Raw genomic sequence first — 21,535 nt, 5'->3', positions numbered from 1 at the left:
TGACTCATTAACAGGAATGGTTAACAAGTAAGACACTAATGATGAGGAAATCTGAGCATGCAGGGTGTACTATCACAGGCTTACTGGCTAATAATGCTACTTTTCCGTAAGATGAGGAACAAAAATAATTCATTTATAGCTACAATTGTGCTGTCCATGTGAACCCTCACCTATGCTTTAGAATATGGCGATATTTACATAAAATAATAAAAAGACAAGGGCCTCAAAGTAAAAAAAAGAAGAAAAAAAAGGAAAGAAAACTCTTACAGTAAAGAATAGTTAGGTATTTGATTTGTTTTAATATTATTTGCTGTAAACATGTGACAGGATGCACGTAACAATGCGACTGAGGAGTCTTTGGTTTCAAGATTATAATATGTCCTAGTATATACCCACTTTTTTGCTACACACTAATTAGTAGACACTTTTCCATCATTAAAAAGTAATAATTTAAGGGCATATTATAAGTAGTCAAATTGCAAATCACTCCTGAAAAAATGACATTAAGAAACACATTAGATGTTACTTTGAGAATCATGCTTATGTTTCAATTCCAGCTATACTGTACTTATTCTTATACTATCTATCTAAATTCAAACAGGACACCACACACATCATCTTGTCTGTCTTATAGGCTTGAGGGAATCACATCAGTATAGCTTAGAAGTTCATCCTCTATTTAGAACACAGATTTTAAATGAGAAAATTATTATATTGAAGTATGGAGTGTCAATGGTAAGAAATTTTCAGAAATACGATCAGATATAGGGAGCATTTATTCTCCAAACTGGAACAGAAAATAAAGTCCACTTTAATATATTGCTCCATCATTTAGTAGAACAAATAAATAAAATAAATGACTTCATCAGGATCACATCTACAGTAACTCAAAGTAACGTTTACATCCCCAAGGGTTACTTTAAATAACACTGTGGCAGCAGGGGCGTGGTCAAGCATCCACCCGGAGAGAGAGAAAGAGGTAAGGGTGCTTGCACCTGAACTAGATTATTTCTATTATTTTCTAATTCCAGTGAGCATGGGGAGAGCGGCATATAAGCAGCCATGCCACCAGCAGAGAGAGAGAGAGTCTGGGTCCAGAAATCTGTTTGTGAAGCTGACGAGTTATTGTGAAGCTGATGAATTATTGTGAAGCTGTAAACTAGAAAAGTTGCCAATTAAAAGAGTGTTCCCTGTGTCCTCCTTCCCTCTTGTTGTGAAGTCTTTACAAACACATTGTCATTTAACAGAAAACTATATGATTAACACTAAACAGAACTCGAAACAGAATCGTAACCCCCAATTACTTATGAATGGCAATTAATAACATCAACAAAAAGTCCCCAAATTTTGCACAGACCTACCTCATTAACTATTTGAATACAACAGCCAATAGCTAGTCACCAAGTGTAATCAACAACAGCAGGGATTACAATTTATATTATGCCTTAATTCAGTGTTATCATAAACATAATTATAATGCTTCCAACAGTCTACCACATTTTACCATGTTTAAAAACATTCAGAAAAATTGCATATTTTCCCCCACAATCAGCAAACAGAATGGCAAAAAACTGTGCAGATTCTGTGTGAGCTTATGTAACCAGTCCTGCTCGACCTACTCTGAGTGGGATTCGAACTGACCGTCTCAGGCATGGGAGGCTGGCATGCTAACAAGGAGGCAAAAGGCTACCACCCATAGTGTTAGTCACTAGTGTGCCTCTTGAGGCCAGGAGAGTGAGGTTTACACACTGCCCAGCTACCTACCAGCTGGCTACAATTAACTTACTTATTTTAATGTACATTACATAATATTACTTAAAAAATTAAGTCAATTCATGGTGCAGGCTACTACAGTAAAATTCTTCTAATTTCTTCTCTGCAATTCTGAAGATTCTGCAAATTACTAGCCTTACAAACTGATTGCAATTTGGTATTTATTTATTTATTTATTTGTCTAAGTAATGGGAACATCATTGTCGTCAGTTTCTTTTCAATCGTTTAGATTTTTTCAGATTAGCTACACAACTGCATTGATTGGTGAAAACAGATGATAGAAAGATTATCTTAAATCTACACTAGAAAAACCCATGGCAGGTTGAGTTGTTTGGAGATATATCACTGATTATCTCTGAGCATTGCTAAGTGTTTGTTGTTATGGATGCTGGCCTCTCAGGCAGTAGAGTGGTACTCTATGTTCTTAGTTTTAGGGTGATGGCATTGACCAGGCTCATTGATTCTAGTCGAGCTATTGATCTGTACAAGTGTCATCCTGTAGCTCTTCCTCTATTATTTACCGGTTTAGAAACACAAATAAATAAATGTCATTGAGTATGCAATATCAAATCCGTGCCTAGTAACAAGACATGGTAAGCTTATTAATGATTTAATTTTAAGCACACCTCATGTTAACCCGCTATGTGATAAAAAAATAACAAACATATTTTTGGATGAAATAATGGTAAAACAATTTATTTTGGGAAATGTAATCATGGCAACTCTGTACCAAAATGGAAAATGGTCGATTTTGGTCAAATGGTTTCTCTTAAAAAGTATATATTTTTTCCTCTTATTAAACTAATTTAATTGATATTATTTATTTATTGATACACTTGGAACTATTGCAAATATAAGTTGTCAATCTTTAACATTTATCCTTCAATTATTCTCTTTAAAGCCAAGTTTATATTCACTGTAAACACTATCTATAAAAATGTAACCCAATTAGGAAATGCATTACTGTATAACAGAAGTGCCATTTGGCAACATTCATATTTTGTAAATTATCTTTAAAACTATGTTAGTTAAAGTTCTGGGAACAACAACATCTAATAAACTCAGGTTAAGAATTGTAATTAGCTGTCAAAAATGCAAAAAAAAAAAAAAAAGAAAAATGTGTAAAAGAAAAACATATTTAGAAGAAATGTACATAAATCTGTTTAAAACAGCATGTTATTGGGTTTTGTAGAAGACCCTAATAATTCCAGTAATGTAATTATGTTGACAGTGCAACAAAATAGAAGAAAATGTGTTGCCATATGGCAACAAAATACCATAGCTTATATTGCAGTAAGAGTGAATTATTGTGTTCCTTTATGGTAACCACATATTAGTTTAACAATATTTGTGCTAAAGCAATTACACTAAGTTATTTGGAATTGTGGAATATCTTGATACAAGCCCATGAATGCTTGATGACCAGCCATTATGCCTGAAATATTTCTTGATTTAAGGACAATGGAGATGGCTGTAGTTGTATTTCACTGTTGTGCTGTCAGGCTAAATCTGTCCTCTTGTGTACTGTGGACACAGTGAGTTTGATGTGGTCTTTACTCCACACATAGCACTATGGTTCACCACCAAGCAAACTGGGAGTGAAGCAATTATAAATTCATCAAGAGAGACCAGCTACAGTTTTACACATCTTAAAACTGTTCAGAACAGACTGCATTTGTCCTTTCCAAAGTTCCACGTGCAATGCCAGACTGCAAAAAGTGTTTTCTCTCACTTCCAGGAGATAAGGGGTTTGTGTGAACCTTGCACTTCTCAAGAGTGAGACATAGCTAAAGTACTTAGCCAGGCACATGTATTAGATAAACTGCAACGGAAAGCTAGGCAGAGAGAGAGAGAGAGAGAGAGAGAGAGAGAGAGAGAGAGAGAGAGAGAGAGAGAGAGAGAGAGACACATTTGCCATCCAGTTTTATGCAAATATAAATAGATGGCTCTAAGACAGGCTCTGAGAAGTGGGCAACTATTTACAGTGCTTACAAGACAGCACTGTATTGATATTCCTCAAACATTCTAGCTAGGATTTCTTCTTAATCTCAGCCTCAGACAACATGCCCATAGTGTATTTCCGCAACTACCGAGAGTAAAGGTGCGGTCGAACTAGACATAATTTCTAAGCTTGTACAGCTATAAAACGCAAACACAAGCTCATGCAAAGAAATTTTGTCTTCGGTTGCATGAGAAAATTCAAGATTGGTGAGCTCAGACCAATTTGTATGACCAGGGAATGTTTCTTCAATAGACGATCTAAATGTCACAGATTGACATCCAGTCTTAATTAAAACAAAAAAAAACATTTAAAAATAGCATGGTTTGAAGTGTTGGTGGGAAAGTGGAGTAAACTTTTTAAAGTGTATTATTTGTTGTTTTTGATTGATAGTTTATTAAAAAAAAAAAAAAAAAAAAAGCCCTAGAGCATGACATCACATCTTTTGATGCAGGGTCCAAAGTAATTTTGCATACTGAGCCTAGTGTGTCTACACATTGAGGGCACGCACAAGGCCAAAACACAGTAACTACATCAATGCTAAAACAGGCTTCAACACTAATGGCTTTAAAGTTTTATTATTATTATTATTATTATTATTATTATTATTATTATTATTATTTCCATCCAAATGTGGACTATAAAATTGTCAGTTTTCTGTTTTCTCTGAATCTGAGCATAGCTGAGCCAAACCCCAACGTTACAGGACAGATCATAGAGGCCAAATTTCAGTCATTGGACAGTACTACAAGTGTACAGTAGTTACTAGACATGCCAAAAGTACCAGTACTTACCAAGTCGATACTAAAATAAAAAAAGATGTAACAATACCAGTGTTTCTGCAGTACCAGTAGTATCGAGCACCGACTCTTTTCGGCCCCCGCACGCTGTCTGAATGACAGACTGCTGCTCACAAATACTTACACACTAATTTGAGCGCTTGTTCTGTGACCCCTTTAGACTGATATGGACAATTAATCAAATTTGAATTGTGATATGTCCTGGTGTGATTATTTAACTGCAAATGGATGTGATTTAATTAAATAAATATACAGTCTGCATGTGATGCATGCTGCAAAGTCAATGTGTGAAGCTGCTCATATGCTAAAAACACCACGTTTTATGAGCATCAAGCACTGTGCATGTTGTAGCAGATTACAGAAGCGAGCGCTCATTCATTGTGACATGCACAGCGCCTGCAGACTATATATTTATATAGTAAAATTGCAGTATTTTGCGCTTCTATAATCGCACTGCGTCACATAACCACGTTTACCCAGAAGTGTGAAACTACTGACAAAAACACAGAACCAGAAAAGCCAAAATAAAAGTTTGATTCAAACTGATGTGTGAAATTTAAGAAATTGCAACAAATATATTACTAGTGTTTAGTAAAAGGTATTTTATTATTATTATTATTATTATTATTATTATTATTGTTGTTGTTGTTGTTGTTGTTGTTGTTGTTGTTGTTGTTGTTATTATTATTATTATTATTATGTTGAACCAATATCTAACAAGCAAGAGTGATATTTTACCGAATAGAATCTTTCATCAATGTTTTCATCTATAATGTGATGCTCTGTTATGCAGCATTTTATGTGACAAAAAATAAGACCTATGTTGTGTTTTAGATTATGTTGTGAATTTATGTTGTATTTTTATTTAATTAAAGTTTGGATTCATTGGATTAGACACAATTTTAATGATGAAATTGAATTAAAATATTTAAAATATGAATAAAAAAAATAAAAAAAAAACTTGGAATTTGGAAAAATATAAAACAGAATTTAGAAACAAATAAAACTGATTTAATAGGGTCCTACTTTAAAAAAAAGAAAAAAAAATGTTTTGTTTTTTTTTTTGTTTTTTTACTTAATTAAGAAACACATGAAGGAAACATGTTATTGTTTTAATTTATTATTAACATTGAAATGTAACATTGTAATAGGCTAAAGGAGTGTGTTTAATAGCATATTACCTATTTTTTCTGTTGAAATTGGTATTGAGAATTATGAAATTTTAATGATATCAGTACCGACTACTGAAATTTGTATATCGTGACAACACTAGTAGTTAACGTGTTTTGCCTTTGCATGTTTAGTCAAAGGTCTGGCTATGCGTGAGTAGTTTGTTCTAAACCCCTAATATATATTGGATCACGTATTGGATATTGCATATTGGAATGTGATTAGTCTTGTCTTTAACCCATTTATTGCCACCTTAACTGTGCACAATTGCTGAATCTTGTATGCAGCCAACTGAAGACAACATGATATTTAGTGTCATGACAATGGTGACCCTGATGCAACATTTAATTTATTCAGAACCAAAGCCTAAAACTCTTTGCTGCTTTGACAGCACTGGCATTTCTTTCAGGAAATGTTTTTTTTTTTTTTCTCTTTGTTTTTATATTCTGACAGTTCCTCTGTTTCCACAATACAGTTCTAATGATTACACTTTTTCCTCCAAAGACTTATTTCTATTTCCTATTGCTTATTTTGGTTATTACAAGGTTTAGTTAAGTGCGATATGTGTTAACTAATGTAATAAACCTCGCAGTTTGGTGTTAGGTCTCGGTTGCACTCAAAAATGGCACAGTTAATGAAGATAAAAAAAATAAAAACACAACATCAGGGAAATTCCAGCCATCATTATGAATTCAATGAAATTGGCACCTTGTTATCTCAATGACAGGCGGCACATTATTTTACGGGATCTGTCATGATTTGCATTAATTCTTTTTAAGGCTGAATGTGAGACACTGTTTTCTCGGGGGATTCTGATGTACTTTATCAAATTGTGGTTTAGAATAGTATATCTGTGTATCTGCTATTTATCAAAGCATGCTGACCAGTCAAAGTAAAAACGTCATATAGAAAACAATATATAGAAAGATGTGAGAAGCTTCTAATGACATCTGTGCTTATGGTTTGAGATTTGACTTCAAATGTGTTCTAGTTGTTCAGCAACATCAAACAGGCTGAGATCCACCTGCTACAGTTGAATGCAAATTGGTTGGTTGAAAGAAAAGCAATTATTTAATGTTACACATTTATGTGAAATCTAACATGTGACCTTTTGACCTTGTTTTGGGATGTTTTAGATCACTGATTTAACAATGAATAGTTCTGACTATAAAGCATTGCAAGAGCCTATAAATGCACACTTGTGAGCGCACATTGTATGCTGTTGTGACAAACCCTTACTTTAGCTCAATTATTACTGTATAATTTATACAACTGAGTGATTTTATGATGGTTTAGGACGTTTTAGGCATTATTCTTCGTGTGAGACCACTTACCCGTGGTACAATTCCTTTAATGCACAGCCTTTCATGGCTTATTGCTTTAAGTACTTAAATAAACAGTTTCTTATGTAGGGCTTCATATATCTCAAAGAGATGTTGCTCAGAACAGTATTAAATAAATGACATTCTTGGAAATGGATGGCTGTCCATTCTTCATTAGCTTTTTGGTTAATATATGAATAGGGTCAAGTATGGAATGTATGCTGTTTTGTTTTTTGAGTTGCAAAACCACGTAAGCCAGTTTCTATTCTAAATGTCAGTTGTAAAAAATTGTCAGTCCACTACTAAGAGAACTCTTATTCATGGTTGTCATAGATTTCTTGTCTCTCCTCTCATCTTGGTCTCTCCCATTTCTCTTTCTCCCTATCTTTCTAAAATCACAATCATTGAGTTGTATGAGCACCCTTTCTGACGAGACTGCTGTTTGCAGTGACCTTGTAGCTCTCATGTTGCGCTGCTGCCAGTCGTCCATCCAATTACACCATCCTTTTAGGGCACGCCTTAAAGCATATCAGTTTAACAATCCTATTCTCTGTCCAGATCAAAGCAGACAGCAACTTCACAAAAGCCAAAAGTTTTTTTTTTTTTTTCTTCTTCTTCTTCTTCTTCACACACATGTTTTTGTGCTCTTTGATGTCCTCCACACAGGTATTGCGTTGGGCAGTGCAAGTGATGAAATACAAAATTCCCCCACCGCACACAAAACAGCTGTCAGATATTGTTAGTGCCTTAAGTAAGTCCTAACGCCAGACATAAAATATTGGACTCAGTTTTTTTTCTTTTGCCGTTTCTAACCAAAACACAACCCTGCCGTTCAGCTCCCTTGCTACATAATAGTTGCTTTAATCATCTTATTGCTGACGTTCTAAGGCTATTTTTGTTTGTCAGATCTGTTATGCTCACTTTGTGAATCTGTTTGACTGGGTTTTTGTGTTTATCTGCTTTTGATTGACACTTGCTGTGATATGACATTGTGTTATTTTGTAGGTAAAAGTGTGGTCTGGCCCTCACATTTACACATTCTCTGAGCTCTCATCATTTTATCCGGACAGTTTACCCACCCCTAGATTGCCAGTTTCGAAACATGTGAAAACGTTTTGCTGGCCTTAGGGGAGAGGCAAGTTCAATATGAATTGTGTAATTTATATGCCACCATAGCAGGTTTCCCAGAAATTCTGCCCATCTGCCATTGGTCATTGGTCAAAACAGACAATGTATTTCGCAAACATGCCATTGTTTGGGACACTAGACCTTATTCAAAGTACAGTAAACTATTGCAAGGTAAACTAATATAGCGGTGAATGGGAGACCATAGTAAATATTTTGTTTGCTTACCTATTTGCTCCAACAGCAAAAAAAATAAATAAAAATAAAATCCACTAATGCAACCTATACATTTCCATGTCTTTTCACAAGATTTCAGCTAAATTCCTTTAGCAGCTCTATTAGAAACATCATCGCAGCTGTAGTAACTATCTTTTAATTTCATAACTAAGTAATTCCAGGGAAGTAACACAAAGCATGCCCTTACAAAACTCGACAGTTCATGGTAAATTTGCCTCCAACTTGCCGCAAATTCGCCACTGATCACATGTAAATGAGCTTTGAGGCAAACTTGTGGCAAATTGTCCATTGTTGCCAAAGGTTTGCTGCAGGTTCACCACTACCAGTAAAAAGTGGCAAACTTCTGGCAAACATTTGTGGCGAATCACAAGCTAGTCTGTATTTGAAAATATTGAGTGGCAAATTGCAGCAAATTTGTGGTAAGTTAGAGGTTAGTTTGACAGAAAAAAAGTAATGATGAAAATATTGAAATATTGAAAATATCAAATGCATCACCTGTAAGCGACTTCAGCCATTTTACTAACTTCATTTACTCTCTCTCTCTCTCTCTCTCTCTCTTATATATATATATATATATATATATATATATATAAACTGTATATACATTGGCAGCCAGAATTTTGGAATAATGCACATATTTTGCTCTTATGGAAAGAAATTGGTACTTTTATGCACCAAAGTGGCATTCAAGTGATCACAATGTATAATCAGGACATTAATAACGTGAAAAATTACTATTACAATTTGAAAAAAAAAAAAAACATTTAAAATCTTCCACTACTTCAAAGAGTTCTCATCAAAAAAATTCTCCACCTGCAGCAATCACAGCTTTGCGGATCCCTTGCATTCTAGCTGCCAGTTTGTCCAGATACTCAGGAGACATTTGACCCCGTGCTTCATGTAGCACTTGCCATAGATGTGGCTGTCTTGTCGGGCACTTCTCATGCACCTTACAGTCTAGCTGATCCCACAAAGGCTTAATGGGTTTAAGATCCATAACACTCTTTTCCAATTATCTGTAGTTTTATGTCTGTGTTTTTTTTGCCCTCAATAACCTATTCTTTTTATTTTTCTGTATCAAAAGTGGCTTTTTCTTTGCAATTCTTCCCATAAGGCCTGCACCCCTGAGTCTTCTCTTTACTGTTGTATATGAGACTGGTATTGAGCAGGTAGAATTCAGTGGACTTTGTTGCATCTATTTCTCAAACTAGAGACTCTGATGTACTTATCCTCTTGTTTAGTTGTACATCTGGCCTTCCACATCTCTTTCTGTCCTTGTTAGAGCCAGTTATCCTTTGTCTTTGAAGACTGTAGTGTACACCTTTGTATGAAATCTTCATTTTTTATGGCAGTTTCAAGCATTGTATAGCCTTCAGTCCTCAAAACAATGATTGACTGATGAGTTTTTAGAGAAAGCTGTTTTTTTGTTTTGTTTTGTTTTGTTTTTTTTGCCATTTTTTTTACCTAATATTGACCTTAAGTCATGCTAGTCTATTGCATACTGTGGAAACTCAAAAACAAACACAAAGACAATGTTAAGCTTCATTTAACGAACCAAATAGCTTTCAGCTGTGTTTGATATAATGGCAAGTGATTTTCTAGTAACAAATTAGCAATTTAGCATGATTACTCAAGGATAAGGTGTTGGAGTGATGGCTACTGGAAATGGGGCCTGTCTAGATTTGATCAGAAATTACTTTTTTCAAATAGTGGTGGTGCTGTTTTTTTTACATTAGTAATGTCCTGACTATACTTTGTGATCAGTTGAATGCCACTTTGGTGAATTAAAGTACCAATTTCCTTCCGAAACAGCAAAATCTGTACATTATTCCAAACTTTTGGCCGTCGGTGTATATACATATACATATATACACTAAATAATCAAAACATTTAAATGTAAAAATGTTTGCTAGATTTACGCTGCTAAATAAAGGGGAAACGCTTCATCACAGTCTGTAATAAGGGTCTATGAGCTGCTCAGTATGCTCAATCAAACAGAGCAATGTTCTGAAAGTACCACAGTGTTTACACTTTTAGGGGTAATTAAAGCCGAAGTACGCAGTTTCTGCGACACTAGCGCCACTGAAGGGAACTGCAAAAATATACAATGTTTTCAAACAAGCTTTCCGAATATTCCTCTTGTCTGCTGTTGTTCAAACTATTAGATAGTCCCATCCCCAACTCACATCATTAGTTGAGTAAACATTATTGGGGTGGTTCCAAGCGGGTCACTCAAAGCAAACACAGGAATTTTATAGTGCCACAGAGACACAGTGTTTACCGTTTTCGAGAAAATTGAACTATGAATGGCTTACTTACAGTATAGATGTCTCTGCATATTAAGCTGGGATAGAAGAAAGTATTTTAACACTGAAAAAGTTACATACTTCAGCTTTAACCTACGAATGGCTTACTTATTATGGTCTCTCTTAAGCTGGAATAGGAGAAAATATTTAAACATTGAAAATATCAAATGCATCACATGTAAGTGACTTCAGCCATTTTACTAACTTAATTTAATCATATATATATATACACACACACACACAGTATATTGCATTTCCAATGTTACAATGGTTTTTATTCTGTCAGTCTGAGCTGGTTGAAAATGATATGAGCCATAAAAAATATCCCTTTTACTTACATTGAAGGAAGCACCTAAGCTATATCTAGATACCAGAATATCATATAGGCAAGGCAAGGCAAGGCAAGTTTATTTATATAGCACATTTCATACACAATGGCAATTCAAAGTGCTTTACATAAAAAAATTAAAAAAATTAAATTAAAAAAAAAAAAAAAATATTAAGAAAATACAAGATACATAAAAATAAAACCAATTAAGAACATGAAATAAGAATAAAAAGTAATACAATTAATTTAAAAAAGTTTAAATTATTAAAATTAATAAAAAAGAAAAAGAATACTAAATTGTTAACACCATCCATAACTGTTGTTAATTTTCCCTGATACAACAGAGGATAACCAAAAATTGTTAACACACACTTTAATTGTTGTTATCCTTCCCTGGCACAGCAGAGGATAACTAAATTGTTAACACCGCCCGCAATTGTTGTTAATCTTCTCTGACAATACAGAGGATAACCTAATCGTTAGGAAGAAAAACTTATAAAAATAATAATAATAATAATAATAATAATAATAATAATAATAAATAAATAAATAAATAAAATTGAATTATTAAAATGAATGAAAGACAAAAGCAAAATGATTCAGTGCAATCAATAAACGTAGCACAATGCTCAGTCAGAAAATGCACAGCGAAACAGTGTCACAGTTATTCACCGTTCTGTTCCTTGGACTATTATTTTGATATGGTTTTTGTGTCTTCCTTAGTTTCCCCTGGACTACACTTCCCATAATGCACTGCCCTCATCACTGCCTTCTGTTCCCAATCTTCATCCATTGCCTCATCAGCACCTGTGTGTATAAATACCCTCCAGTTTTAATAATTCCTGGTCAGTTCTTGTATTGTTACGTTGTGTTGTGTTGTTAAAGTGTTATTTGGTTGGTTAGCATTATATTTTGTTCCACTACAGCATGTGTTCCTCTCCAGTGTGCTTCCTTATTAAAGACTTGAAAGATACTCCTGCGTCTCCTCTCTTCCTCTCCACTAACCAAATGTTACAAATGGATGTGTTTTCAGTCTGGATTTGCATGTGGCTACTGTTGGAGCCTGAACTCTTCTAGAAACTGGTTCCTGCTGCGGGTGGCATAAAAGCTAAATGTTGTCTCACCTTGTTTTGAGTGAACCCTTGGTATTTCTAACTGACTTGATCCTAATGATCTGAGAGGTCTGTTAGGTTTATATTCAACAAGCATATCTGCAGTGTATTTAGGTCCTAGGCCATTGAGTGATTTATAAATGAGTAATAGTGCCTTAAAATCAATTCTAAATGTGACTGGAAGCCAGTGTAAAGACCTAAGTACTGGAATGATATGCTCAGTCTTTTTTGTTCTGGTGAGAATCCTAGCAGCAGCATTTTGAATGAGCTGCAGGTGTCTAATGGTCTTTTTGGGAAGGCTGGTGAGGAGTCCATTGCAGTAGTCGGTCCTGCTGGTGATGAATGCATAAACAAGTTTCTCTAAGTCTTGACTGGATACAAAACATCTAATTCTCGCTATGTTTTTGAGATGATAGCAGGCTGATTTGGTTATTGCTTTGATGTGACTACTGAAACTAAGGTCTGCCTCCAAAATGACACCAAGATTCCTTACTAGATTTTTTGTCTTTAGACCTTTGTTGCCAAATACAATGACATTTGTCTTGTCTGTGTTTAACTGAAGGAAGTTTTGGCACATCCAACTGTTAATTTCATCAAGGCACCGGCACAGGGAGTCTATGGGGCTGTAGTCACTCGGTGATAGATAGGTAATATTGCTAGGTAGATCTGGGTGTCATCTGCATGGTTATGGTATGCAATTTGGTTCTTTTTCATAATTTGGCCTTGTGGGAGCATGTACAGGTTAAACAGGAGTAGTGCAAGAATTGAGCATTGCGAGACTCCAAACGTCATGGATGTCCACTCAGATTCATAGTTTCCTATGTTCACGAAGTAACACCTACAATCTAGATACTGTATGACCTGAACCAGCTGAGGGCCGTCCCAGAGAGCCCTACCCAGTTTTCCAGTCTGTCTAGGAGTATTTTGTGGTCCACAGTGTCAAATACAGCACTGAGATCCAATAAAACTAGCACTGATATTTTGCCTGAATCAGTATTTACCCGGATCTCATTTATTATCTTTATGAGTCCCGTCTCTGTGCTGTGATGCTGTCGAAAACCAGACTGGAACTTGTCCAAGTAGCCATTTGAGTTGAACAATTTGTTTAGCTGATTGAAAACAACCTTTTCAATGATCTTGCCTCTGGCCTGTAGACATGGCAGTGGGCTCTTTTGACTTGGGCCAGTAAGCAACCACCTGCCAATTGCCCCAAACAGCCAAGCAACCACCTTGCAACACCCTAGTAACCACCCAGAACATCTTTGCAACCACATAGCAAAACACTGAAAACTACTCGGAACTCCTAAGAAACCGGATAGCAACACCCTAGCATTGTGGAGTTTTGCACAGGCAAGTGCCACTAAAATTTTCTTGAGAAAAAGGCAAAACTCTTTTTATGATTTAAAGTTGATCTCCACTCTAAAATTAACCTGTAATCTTTCGCATATGACAAACTTGAAATTATAGGTGTAACGGTGATATATTTTTCTCTAAGGGACTTTTATTTTGGTGGGTGGCGGGGTCTACATTGTGCGCGAGAGAGAAGTAGAAGTCATTCGCGCCTTGGACGTTGGAGAAGACAGTTGCGCTGCGCGAGAAGAGAGATGCCGTGATGGCTGTGTAAGAAGTAGACATTTTCTCCACTGAAAATGTAAAGGAAGACAGGCACACAGTCAGTTTAAGTTTTGTGAGTTAAGTGTACATCGACGTGATCGTGTGAAACTGAAGACGTATTTGAAGCAGAAGTTCAGTTGATTGTGCCATTGAACGGAGAACAGTGTTAGAGACTGGCCGAGAGTACGAAAGAGAGTTGCTAAAGCTGTGAGTTTCATTCAGAACATTGTTGTTTCTGGCGTAATACTGAATTTAAGTTTTTGTAGAATCATACTGCGTTTTTGGAGTCATCTATGAACCATGTCATAGATCGTGATACGTTGTTTTCCCACGAATCGCTTTAGAGCACTTGTAAGTGCGCTAGAACAAGAGTTTGTTTTGCACGGAGTGATTTTTTCCCTTTTTCTGAGTATTTGTGTTATTCAGAAGAGTCTGACAATTGCAGACGATCAAAATTTGCTTTCAAGAAGTGTTTTTCTTGTTTTTGTGGATCGACCCTATTCAAGTGGGCCACGTGCCTGCTGTGACTGAGCCGCGCCATTTTGTTCTTGAAAGTTCCAGAGTTTTCCCGAGCTGCGCTGAAGCTTCTCTGGTGATTTTTGTGTTTATTACCCTGCCAACCAGACAACATCTCCTCATTGTCCTGTCTCAGATGTTTTGTTTCACTGTTACAAGTCATCACGTTACAAGTCATCATAAATCATAAGTCTTCGCAAGTCGTCACAAGTCATCGCAAAGTCATCGTTGCTACAATCTGGTACAAATGTTCTTTACACACACCTATATGAACATTTTACTGAGTTAGATTGAACTGAACTGAATTATTATCTTAATTGAGAACCTGAACTGTGATTTTGAACTATTTGATGTGATCTGAGTCAAATGGAAACTGAATCATAAAGTTGATTCAAAAGAGTCATTTGAACGAAGTTAGGAGTCATCAGAGTTATTTGAAGTAAATCATTTGAATTGTACTACAAGAGTCTTTGATTTGATTCAGAGTTTGTTTAATAACATCCAGTGTTACTAGTGAGTTAATTTACGTGTCCAGATATTGAAATTCATTTTAAAGAATTTATATCTGAGGTGTGTTATATAAAGTGTTTGAAATTTTTAAGACTTGAAGACTCATAAAGGTTGTAAGACAAATTCAGAGAACCTATTATTTGTTTTATTATTTTATTTCATTATTTCATTTCATTATAACAAACCAATTCAGAAGAATTCCCAGTTTCCTAAAAAAAGAGAAAATAAATTATGAATTGTTAAAAGTACAGTTGATAATTATTTGTAGAACTTACCTTGGAGTAGGGGTGTCTCACTTACACTATTGGGTTTAGGGGGGTGGGAATGTGAGCTTAAGTTATTACTTTGCATCACTTTTATTCTTCAGTAAGCCACCGTGTTGACACTTAATTGCCTGAAGCCCACACTTCTTATTCCTGCAGTATATTATACAATAGGTAAGCTAAAACATATACACACTTACTGTGTTTACTGAGACTCAAAGCACCGGGGGTTGGGGACTAAGATCCTGTCACTTCTAGGTCTTCCAGGGTAACATTGTAATATTCCCCTACTAGGCGGGACCTAAAAGCCCGTTACATTGGCCAGCTATTAAACTCCAGTGTTCATCTTCACACCTCAAGTAACACCTTGATGTCAAATGACCTATTAACACTTGCTGTTATTTCCTGAGTGAGGTCCATGATTAGACTGCGCAGACAAACCTTTAATGAGAACACAATTACTGTCCAGCTCCTTGCTCCAAGTCATCAGTGATAGAGGTTGTACTGAAGATAAGTGGTCATTTATGACTGACTAAACATTAAGTACACATACTCACTCAGCATGGGTGAGAGGTTCAGTCACTCTGCACTCTGCTAAAACACTGCGTAATGAAATAAGCTTCCAAAATCAAGCAGCTGAATAATTAATGGATGCCTGGAGAGAGGTGGCCGTAGAGATTCATCCGTTTGTTTGTTGTTTCATAATAATGCTTATGAATGCAGGATGCTTTGAGCAAAATATGCTTGTGTGACCCTGTGCATCATGCACAGGGTCAATGCATTACCCTGTGTCATGCACTGATTCTCCTGAGACCATCTATGTCAATAATAGGTCAAAATATATTGTGGTTGAAGAGACACTGCTTACATTTTTAATAAGCTAGTTTAGAGGACACCATCAATACTGGTATACAGAACAGCCCTACCATTAGTGGTAGTAGTTCAGTCTACAGTGTACAACAACAGTGCTAAAGGCATGCAAAATAGAGAAAATTAGTAAAGAACAGATGCACTGGACAAGGATGGATGAATATGAGGACAGTTCAATATCAACCCCTGCTGAGAGTAAACACACCAGAAGACACATTCAAGTGCATTCAACCATATGATATTTTGTCCTGCTAAAAAAGGCAGAGATAGAAGAATAGTATTACTTACAGTACCTTTTAATAAAGTTTAGCAAATAACAACTTACAACACTCTCAATTATGCACCAGCATTGTTTGATGAGTACTATACATTATTGTTTGATGAGTATAACATTTACCACAAAGTATTTGGTGCAATTTCAATCTCTCTCACACAGTTTGCATCGCTTTTGTCCAATATGATGTCAAATGGTGGTATTTGCCCCATCACATTTCTCAACTTACTCCTATCCTGGAACGGGGCTGTTTTTTGAGTGATCATTTTACTATGGTTGTATGTTTAAGATTGATCTCTTTTCCATTTCTCCTTGCCTAGAAGGTAAACTCAAAAGAACAGTTCACCCTAAAATGAAAACTTTTATTTATTTAAAACAATAATTTCAATAATAATAATTAAAATTATTTAACCACCCTTATTATTCCAGTCATGTATGACTTTCTTGCAATTAAAGTGAATGCATTTATAATGTATGGAGACTGATATTAACATACTGCCAAACATGTCCTTTTTTTTGTACCATGGTACAAAAAAAGCTATAAGAGCTTGGGACAACATGAGGGTGAGTAAACTATGACAATTTACATTTTTAGATGAACTTTCACCTTTAAGTGAAAAAAAAAAAAGTCTCATCTTACCCAAATTTCATGTACTTAAAATTATCTAGAAAACATACTCTTTTAAAGTTGACAAAAAGTAATGAGTTTGTAACCTCTTTATCAGCAAGGACATTGACCATGTAGCCTTTGATTTCGTAGTCAATGCTTTAAATAGGCTTGATGAAATTGTATAAAAAACCAAAACCAAAACAATAATATGCACATTATGCATTATATTCATATACAACACGTTTTAAAATAGTCAAATTTAGATGTTTTAATACTGTATTATAAACAAAACTCTCTAACGTTTAATTTCCTCTATCTTCGATTTATTCTCTTGCGCTTCAACATGCCACCCACACTTATCATATCCATTCTGAAGACATAGACTGAACCAGTGTCATTTGAATTCCTTTAATGCTGCCTTAATGTGCTTTCTGAGCATCAAAGTTTTGGTACCCATTCACTTGCATTCTAGTATATACTACCAGAGCTGAGATATTCTTCTAAAAATCTGGGATGGCATGAGGGTGAGTAAATGATGTGAGAATTTTCAATTTTGGAAAAATTATTCCTATAAGGAGATGTTAGAAAGAATGCTAACCTTAATAATCATTTACTTTCACTGCATGTTTTTCCCCCTCCGTATTTTGAAAGGGAATGGTGACTGAGACTGTCAGTCCCTAGCATTCTGTCCAACATCTTTTGAGTTCCACAAAATACAGAAAGTTTCACAGGGTTGGAAGAACACGAGGGCAGGAAAATTATGATATGATATTAATTAAAGGCTGAACTATCACTTTAAGGATGCTTCTCAGATTTGGACGAATCTATCAATTAGAAGAGAAGTTTGGAAACCATTTTCTAGTAATTATTATGGTGAAAATCGTGAACAATGTCACACAGTCCAAAGTTATATATAATGTTTAATTATACACTAAAGCAAGATCATGCTTTATTCATGCCTTCTGTCAATATTTCAGAGCTTTTTACATCCTGCGTGAATTTAGTTCAGTGACGGTGCAGCATTGTCAGTGTCGAAAGAATTTAGATAATTAGTTCTGTACACTAAAGGGGTAAATTGCACCTTTTCTCTGTGTTTGGAATGAGTCTGAGTCCCATTAAAAAATATCAATTAATTATGCATTTTTTAACACTTATTAAATTAAAACCAGTAATGTAACGACAGGAACGCTATCTATTGTAATGAAGTAAAAGTAAAAAAAAAAAAAAATAATCAGAAATTTACTTGAGTAAGAGTGAAAAGTACCCACCATAAAACATACTCATAAAAGTCATTTTTTTTTCTAAAAAGTTACTAAAGTAAATGTAACAGAGTAAATGCAGTGCGTTACTACCCACCTCTGGGTATTGTCACGTGTTTGAATGACACAGGGAATATTATCATGTATTTAAATGATGCAAAACACGGAAGTGACTTAAACCGCAAAATGCATATACTGTATATTTTTGAGCTCTTAACCCTATCCATACCAGCATTTTAGGCTTGTCAGTCTGTCAGGCACTTTAGCAGAGCACCTTTTATTAAATGTGCAAAAATTTTACAGTAGGCTACTGTGTAAAAAGTTAGTGTAATCACTTGGCGTAATGGAATATAGCATGCCAACAGGCATAATGCTTACACGCATGTGATAATAATCACAGTTACAAATATAATACCACTACACAGCAGTATAAAAATGTATAAAAAGATAGTTTTGTATAAACATAGTACAAGCACAGGCTCAAGGGTTTTAATCAAAAATGATGGGCAGATTTGAGAAAAGTGTGAGGAGTCAGCGAGTTTCCATGGGTCCATTTAGGAAAAAGCTTTTATCTGAAGTGTAGTTTATTGGTGACATTGCTTCCGGATGCTGGTGAGTCATGCTATGGAGCAGGGTTTCGATTAAAATTCAGACAAATGCACTGCCTCTTTCATAAAGTGATGCCAATCTGGTCGTCTGTGCAGAGAGACAGATAGAGCCCAACACAGTACCTGCTGATCAGGGGTTCAGGAAATTATAGGCAGTCTGGAACTGCTGAAAAAGAGAATAAAAAAACTTAATGAAACATTTTAGTTGGGGAGTGCATGGTGCAAGAAACTCTTTCAAGCAAAGGACAGTTCAAGCAAGTGATGTAGAATACTGAACGCCACATTATACATTATATATCAATTTTGGAGAGGCAACCAATCACATAAGAGAAAGAGTCTCAAAAAGCTACAGTTTTGACTTGTGGCATGAAGTCATGTCCTCATTGCAGCTTGTTGTGGTCAAAAACAACCTCTTTAGACAGAAAGAGACCGTCTGAACATCGTAAAGTGGCCAACCATGCCGTTAAGGAACAGAGTTACCTCAAAATAGATTATACCATAATAATAATCAACATAAAAATAAATTCAAATATTGCCTCGACTTTGTGCCATCTAGAGAAACTGAAACTAGAGAAATTGTAACTGCATAAGGCAAGCCCTTTGGCTGGATATTATTGAAAGGCATATAAATAAATAAAGCGGAGGCTGGATCATATTAAAACTAAGAACTGAAGGCTTAAGGAAGGGTTAACTTAAAGAATTGAGCCTTGAAATAACACATCTCATTTTAAAGCTCAATAGCCCCTCCTGAGAGGCTAAATGTATAGCAAACACTGCAAATGTCATTTTACCACCAATCAAATGGCTATCAATTTCAATTTGCTGAAGTGTCATTCTAGCTGCCTCTAGGGGAAATGCCTGTAAGCAAAGTCAAGTGAAAAATGCCTCTCCACCTTTCCTTCAGCTCCTGGTTGTATGGTTCAAAACAGGAGGTGAAGGTGAATCACATCAGCCATCTTTGATAAAGTGTCAGATCAATGAAGTAATACTGAGGGTTTATACACAAATGCCTGAAACATTTAACTGTGAGAAAGCAGAGACTGCATTGTGCTACCTTTCAAAAAACTACAAATATGCATGAATACATTAAATGATAACTAAATAGTCATAAAATGCAATCATGGTAAAACTATAGTGTTGAGTGTTCTCATTGCCTGTGCACCTACAGACCATTATTTTTTCAACTAACAACATCTTATATCCTTCTTCCCTTACAAACATTTAATTTACTGACATTTAAATATGCTGAATTTCTAAATAAAATGTTTTATTGTTTAATGGTTACAATACAATACAATAAAAAAAGGCCAAATTCCTATTGAGGTGACTAAAGAGAAAAATGATTAAATAAAAATATTTTGAACTTTCTTGCTGTAAGTGACATAAAATAAATAAATAAATAATAATAACAAAAAAAAAAAAAAACACATAACGCTCCTACTGACTGACAGATTTTATTGAGATATAAAAAGTCAGGGGAGCAGTCCACGCTTTGTTGGCCAATCAGAAATGGTCGCTGCTAGTTGTGTAATTACATTATTCTAATATACAGTATATGTGTCCAAGACAACACAGTCTTTAACAAGTCATGAAATCAGGCTTGAAGTGCATTTTGACAGGCTGCCACTGCAATTAGCACCATTTGATTGGGGTTACAGAGTTATGTATGAATTATTAATAACCCCCTATGGTTATCAGTCATCATCCAGCATTGTCTCACTTACAGCGCTTACATTTGCATCATTTTAATCATGTTGATGTACAGTATGCCTGGATCATGCCTGTGCCATGCGTGTGTGCCTACAATGCAAATTTTAAAGTGTGTTATGTGTGTGTAGCTGCGCAGGAATGGGTTCCCCTGCGTTATCTGATTCAATCCAGTTCACAATTGATCATGTTGTTCTGCTATCCAAAAGGGTGCATTGGTGAAGGGGTTTACTCAGTTCTTCTTCAATGAGTTATAAGTTATTCATAATCCAACAACCTTTGCACTGTCAATCTAGCTCTATAACCATTAAACTACCACCACCACAAATATTCTTTGGCCTTTCCTTTGAAAAATGACAGCAACGGTTCCAATCGGATATGTCACAAGTGTCCAAGCCATGGCCTTGTGGTTGGTGCATGTGCTCTGACATGTTGAGCTGTGTTGCTCATGCAGCTGGCACAAGTTTGAGTCTTGCTCACATAATTTTTCTAATTTCGTTCCCTCTTTTTTGTTATCTTTTCCTGTTCTTTCTCTACCCTCCTATTAATAAAGCTGGCAAAACACCAAAAAATATAATAAAACAAATGCCAACCTAGTCATTTGTGCTTTAACCTATCGTGCAGTGATCACACCTGGCCAGGAATCAAACTATCAGTGTGCTGTCCAATTACGTTTGGGTTGTGAATAAATGAGGCTGTAATTCCTACATGGTTCATTGTTTATGGGTGCAAATGCCCTCAAATTAAAGCTGGCAGTTTGCATTTTACAGGCATTTGTATAATTTTTCAAAGAGTGTGTCAGTGTCCTAACAGTCAGGCACAGAATTTTCTGGATGCAGCACACACACAAACACCCATCCTCGATGTACAATAAAAATTACAGGCCCTTATCTTCTGAGACACCTACTTATGGCCAAATTCTAAGGCAGCTTTGCATGTCTCTGATGAATAAAACGGCTTAACCCAGCCTAAGGTGGTTAGCTGGTCTCCCAACCTGGTCATACTGGGAGATCAGCTGGCTGACCAGCTCAACCATCTAAGCGCCAGCTTGACCAGGCTGAGAGGCCAGCTTTAACCAGCTAAGACCATCAAACAACCTTACGGCTGTTTTATTTGTCGGCAGGGGTGAGAA

This window comes from Myxocyprinus asiaticus, chromosome 7, assembly GCF_019703515.2.
Source record: "Myxocyprinus asiaticus isolate MX2 ecotype Aquarium Trade chromosome 7, UBuf_Myxa_2, whole genome shotgun sequence".
NCBI lineage: Eukaryota > Metazoa > Chordata > Actinopteri > Cypriniformes > Catostomidae > Myxocyprinus > Myxocyprinus asiaticus.
This window is presented reverse-complemented; position numbering follows the sequence as displayed.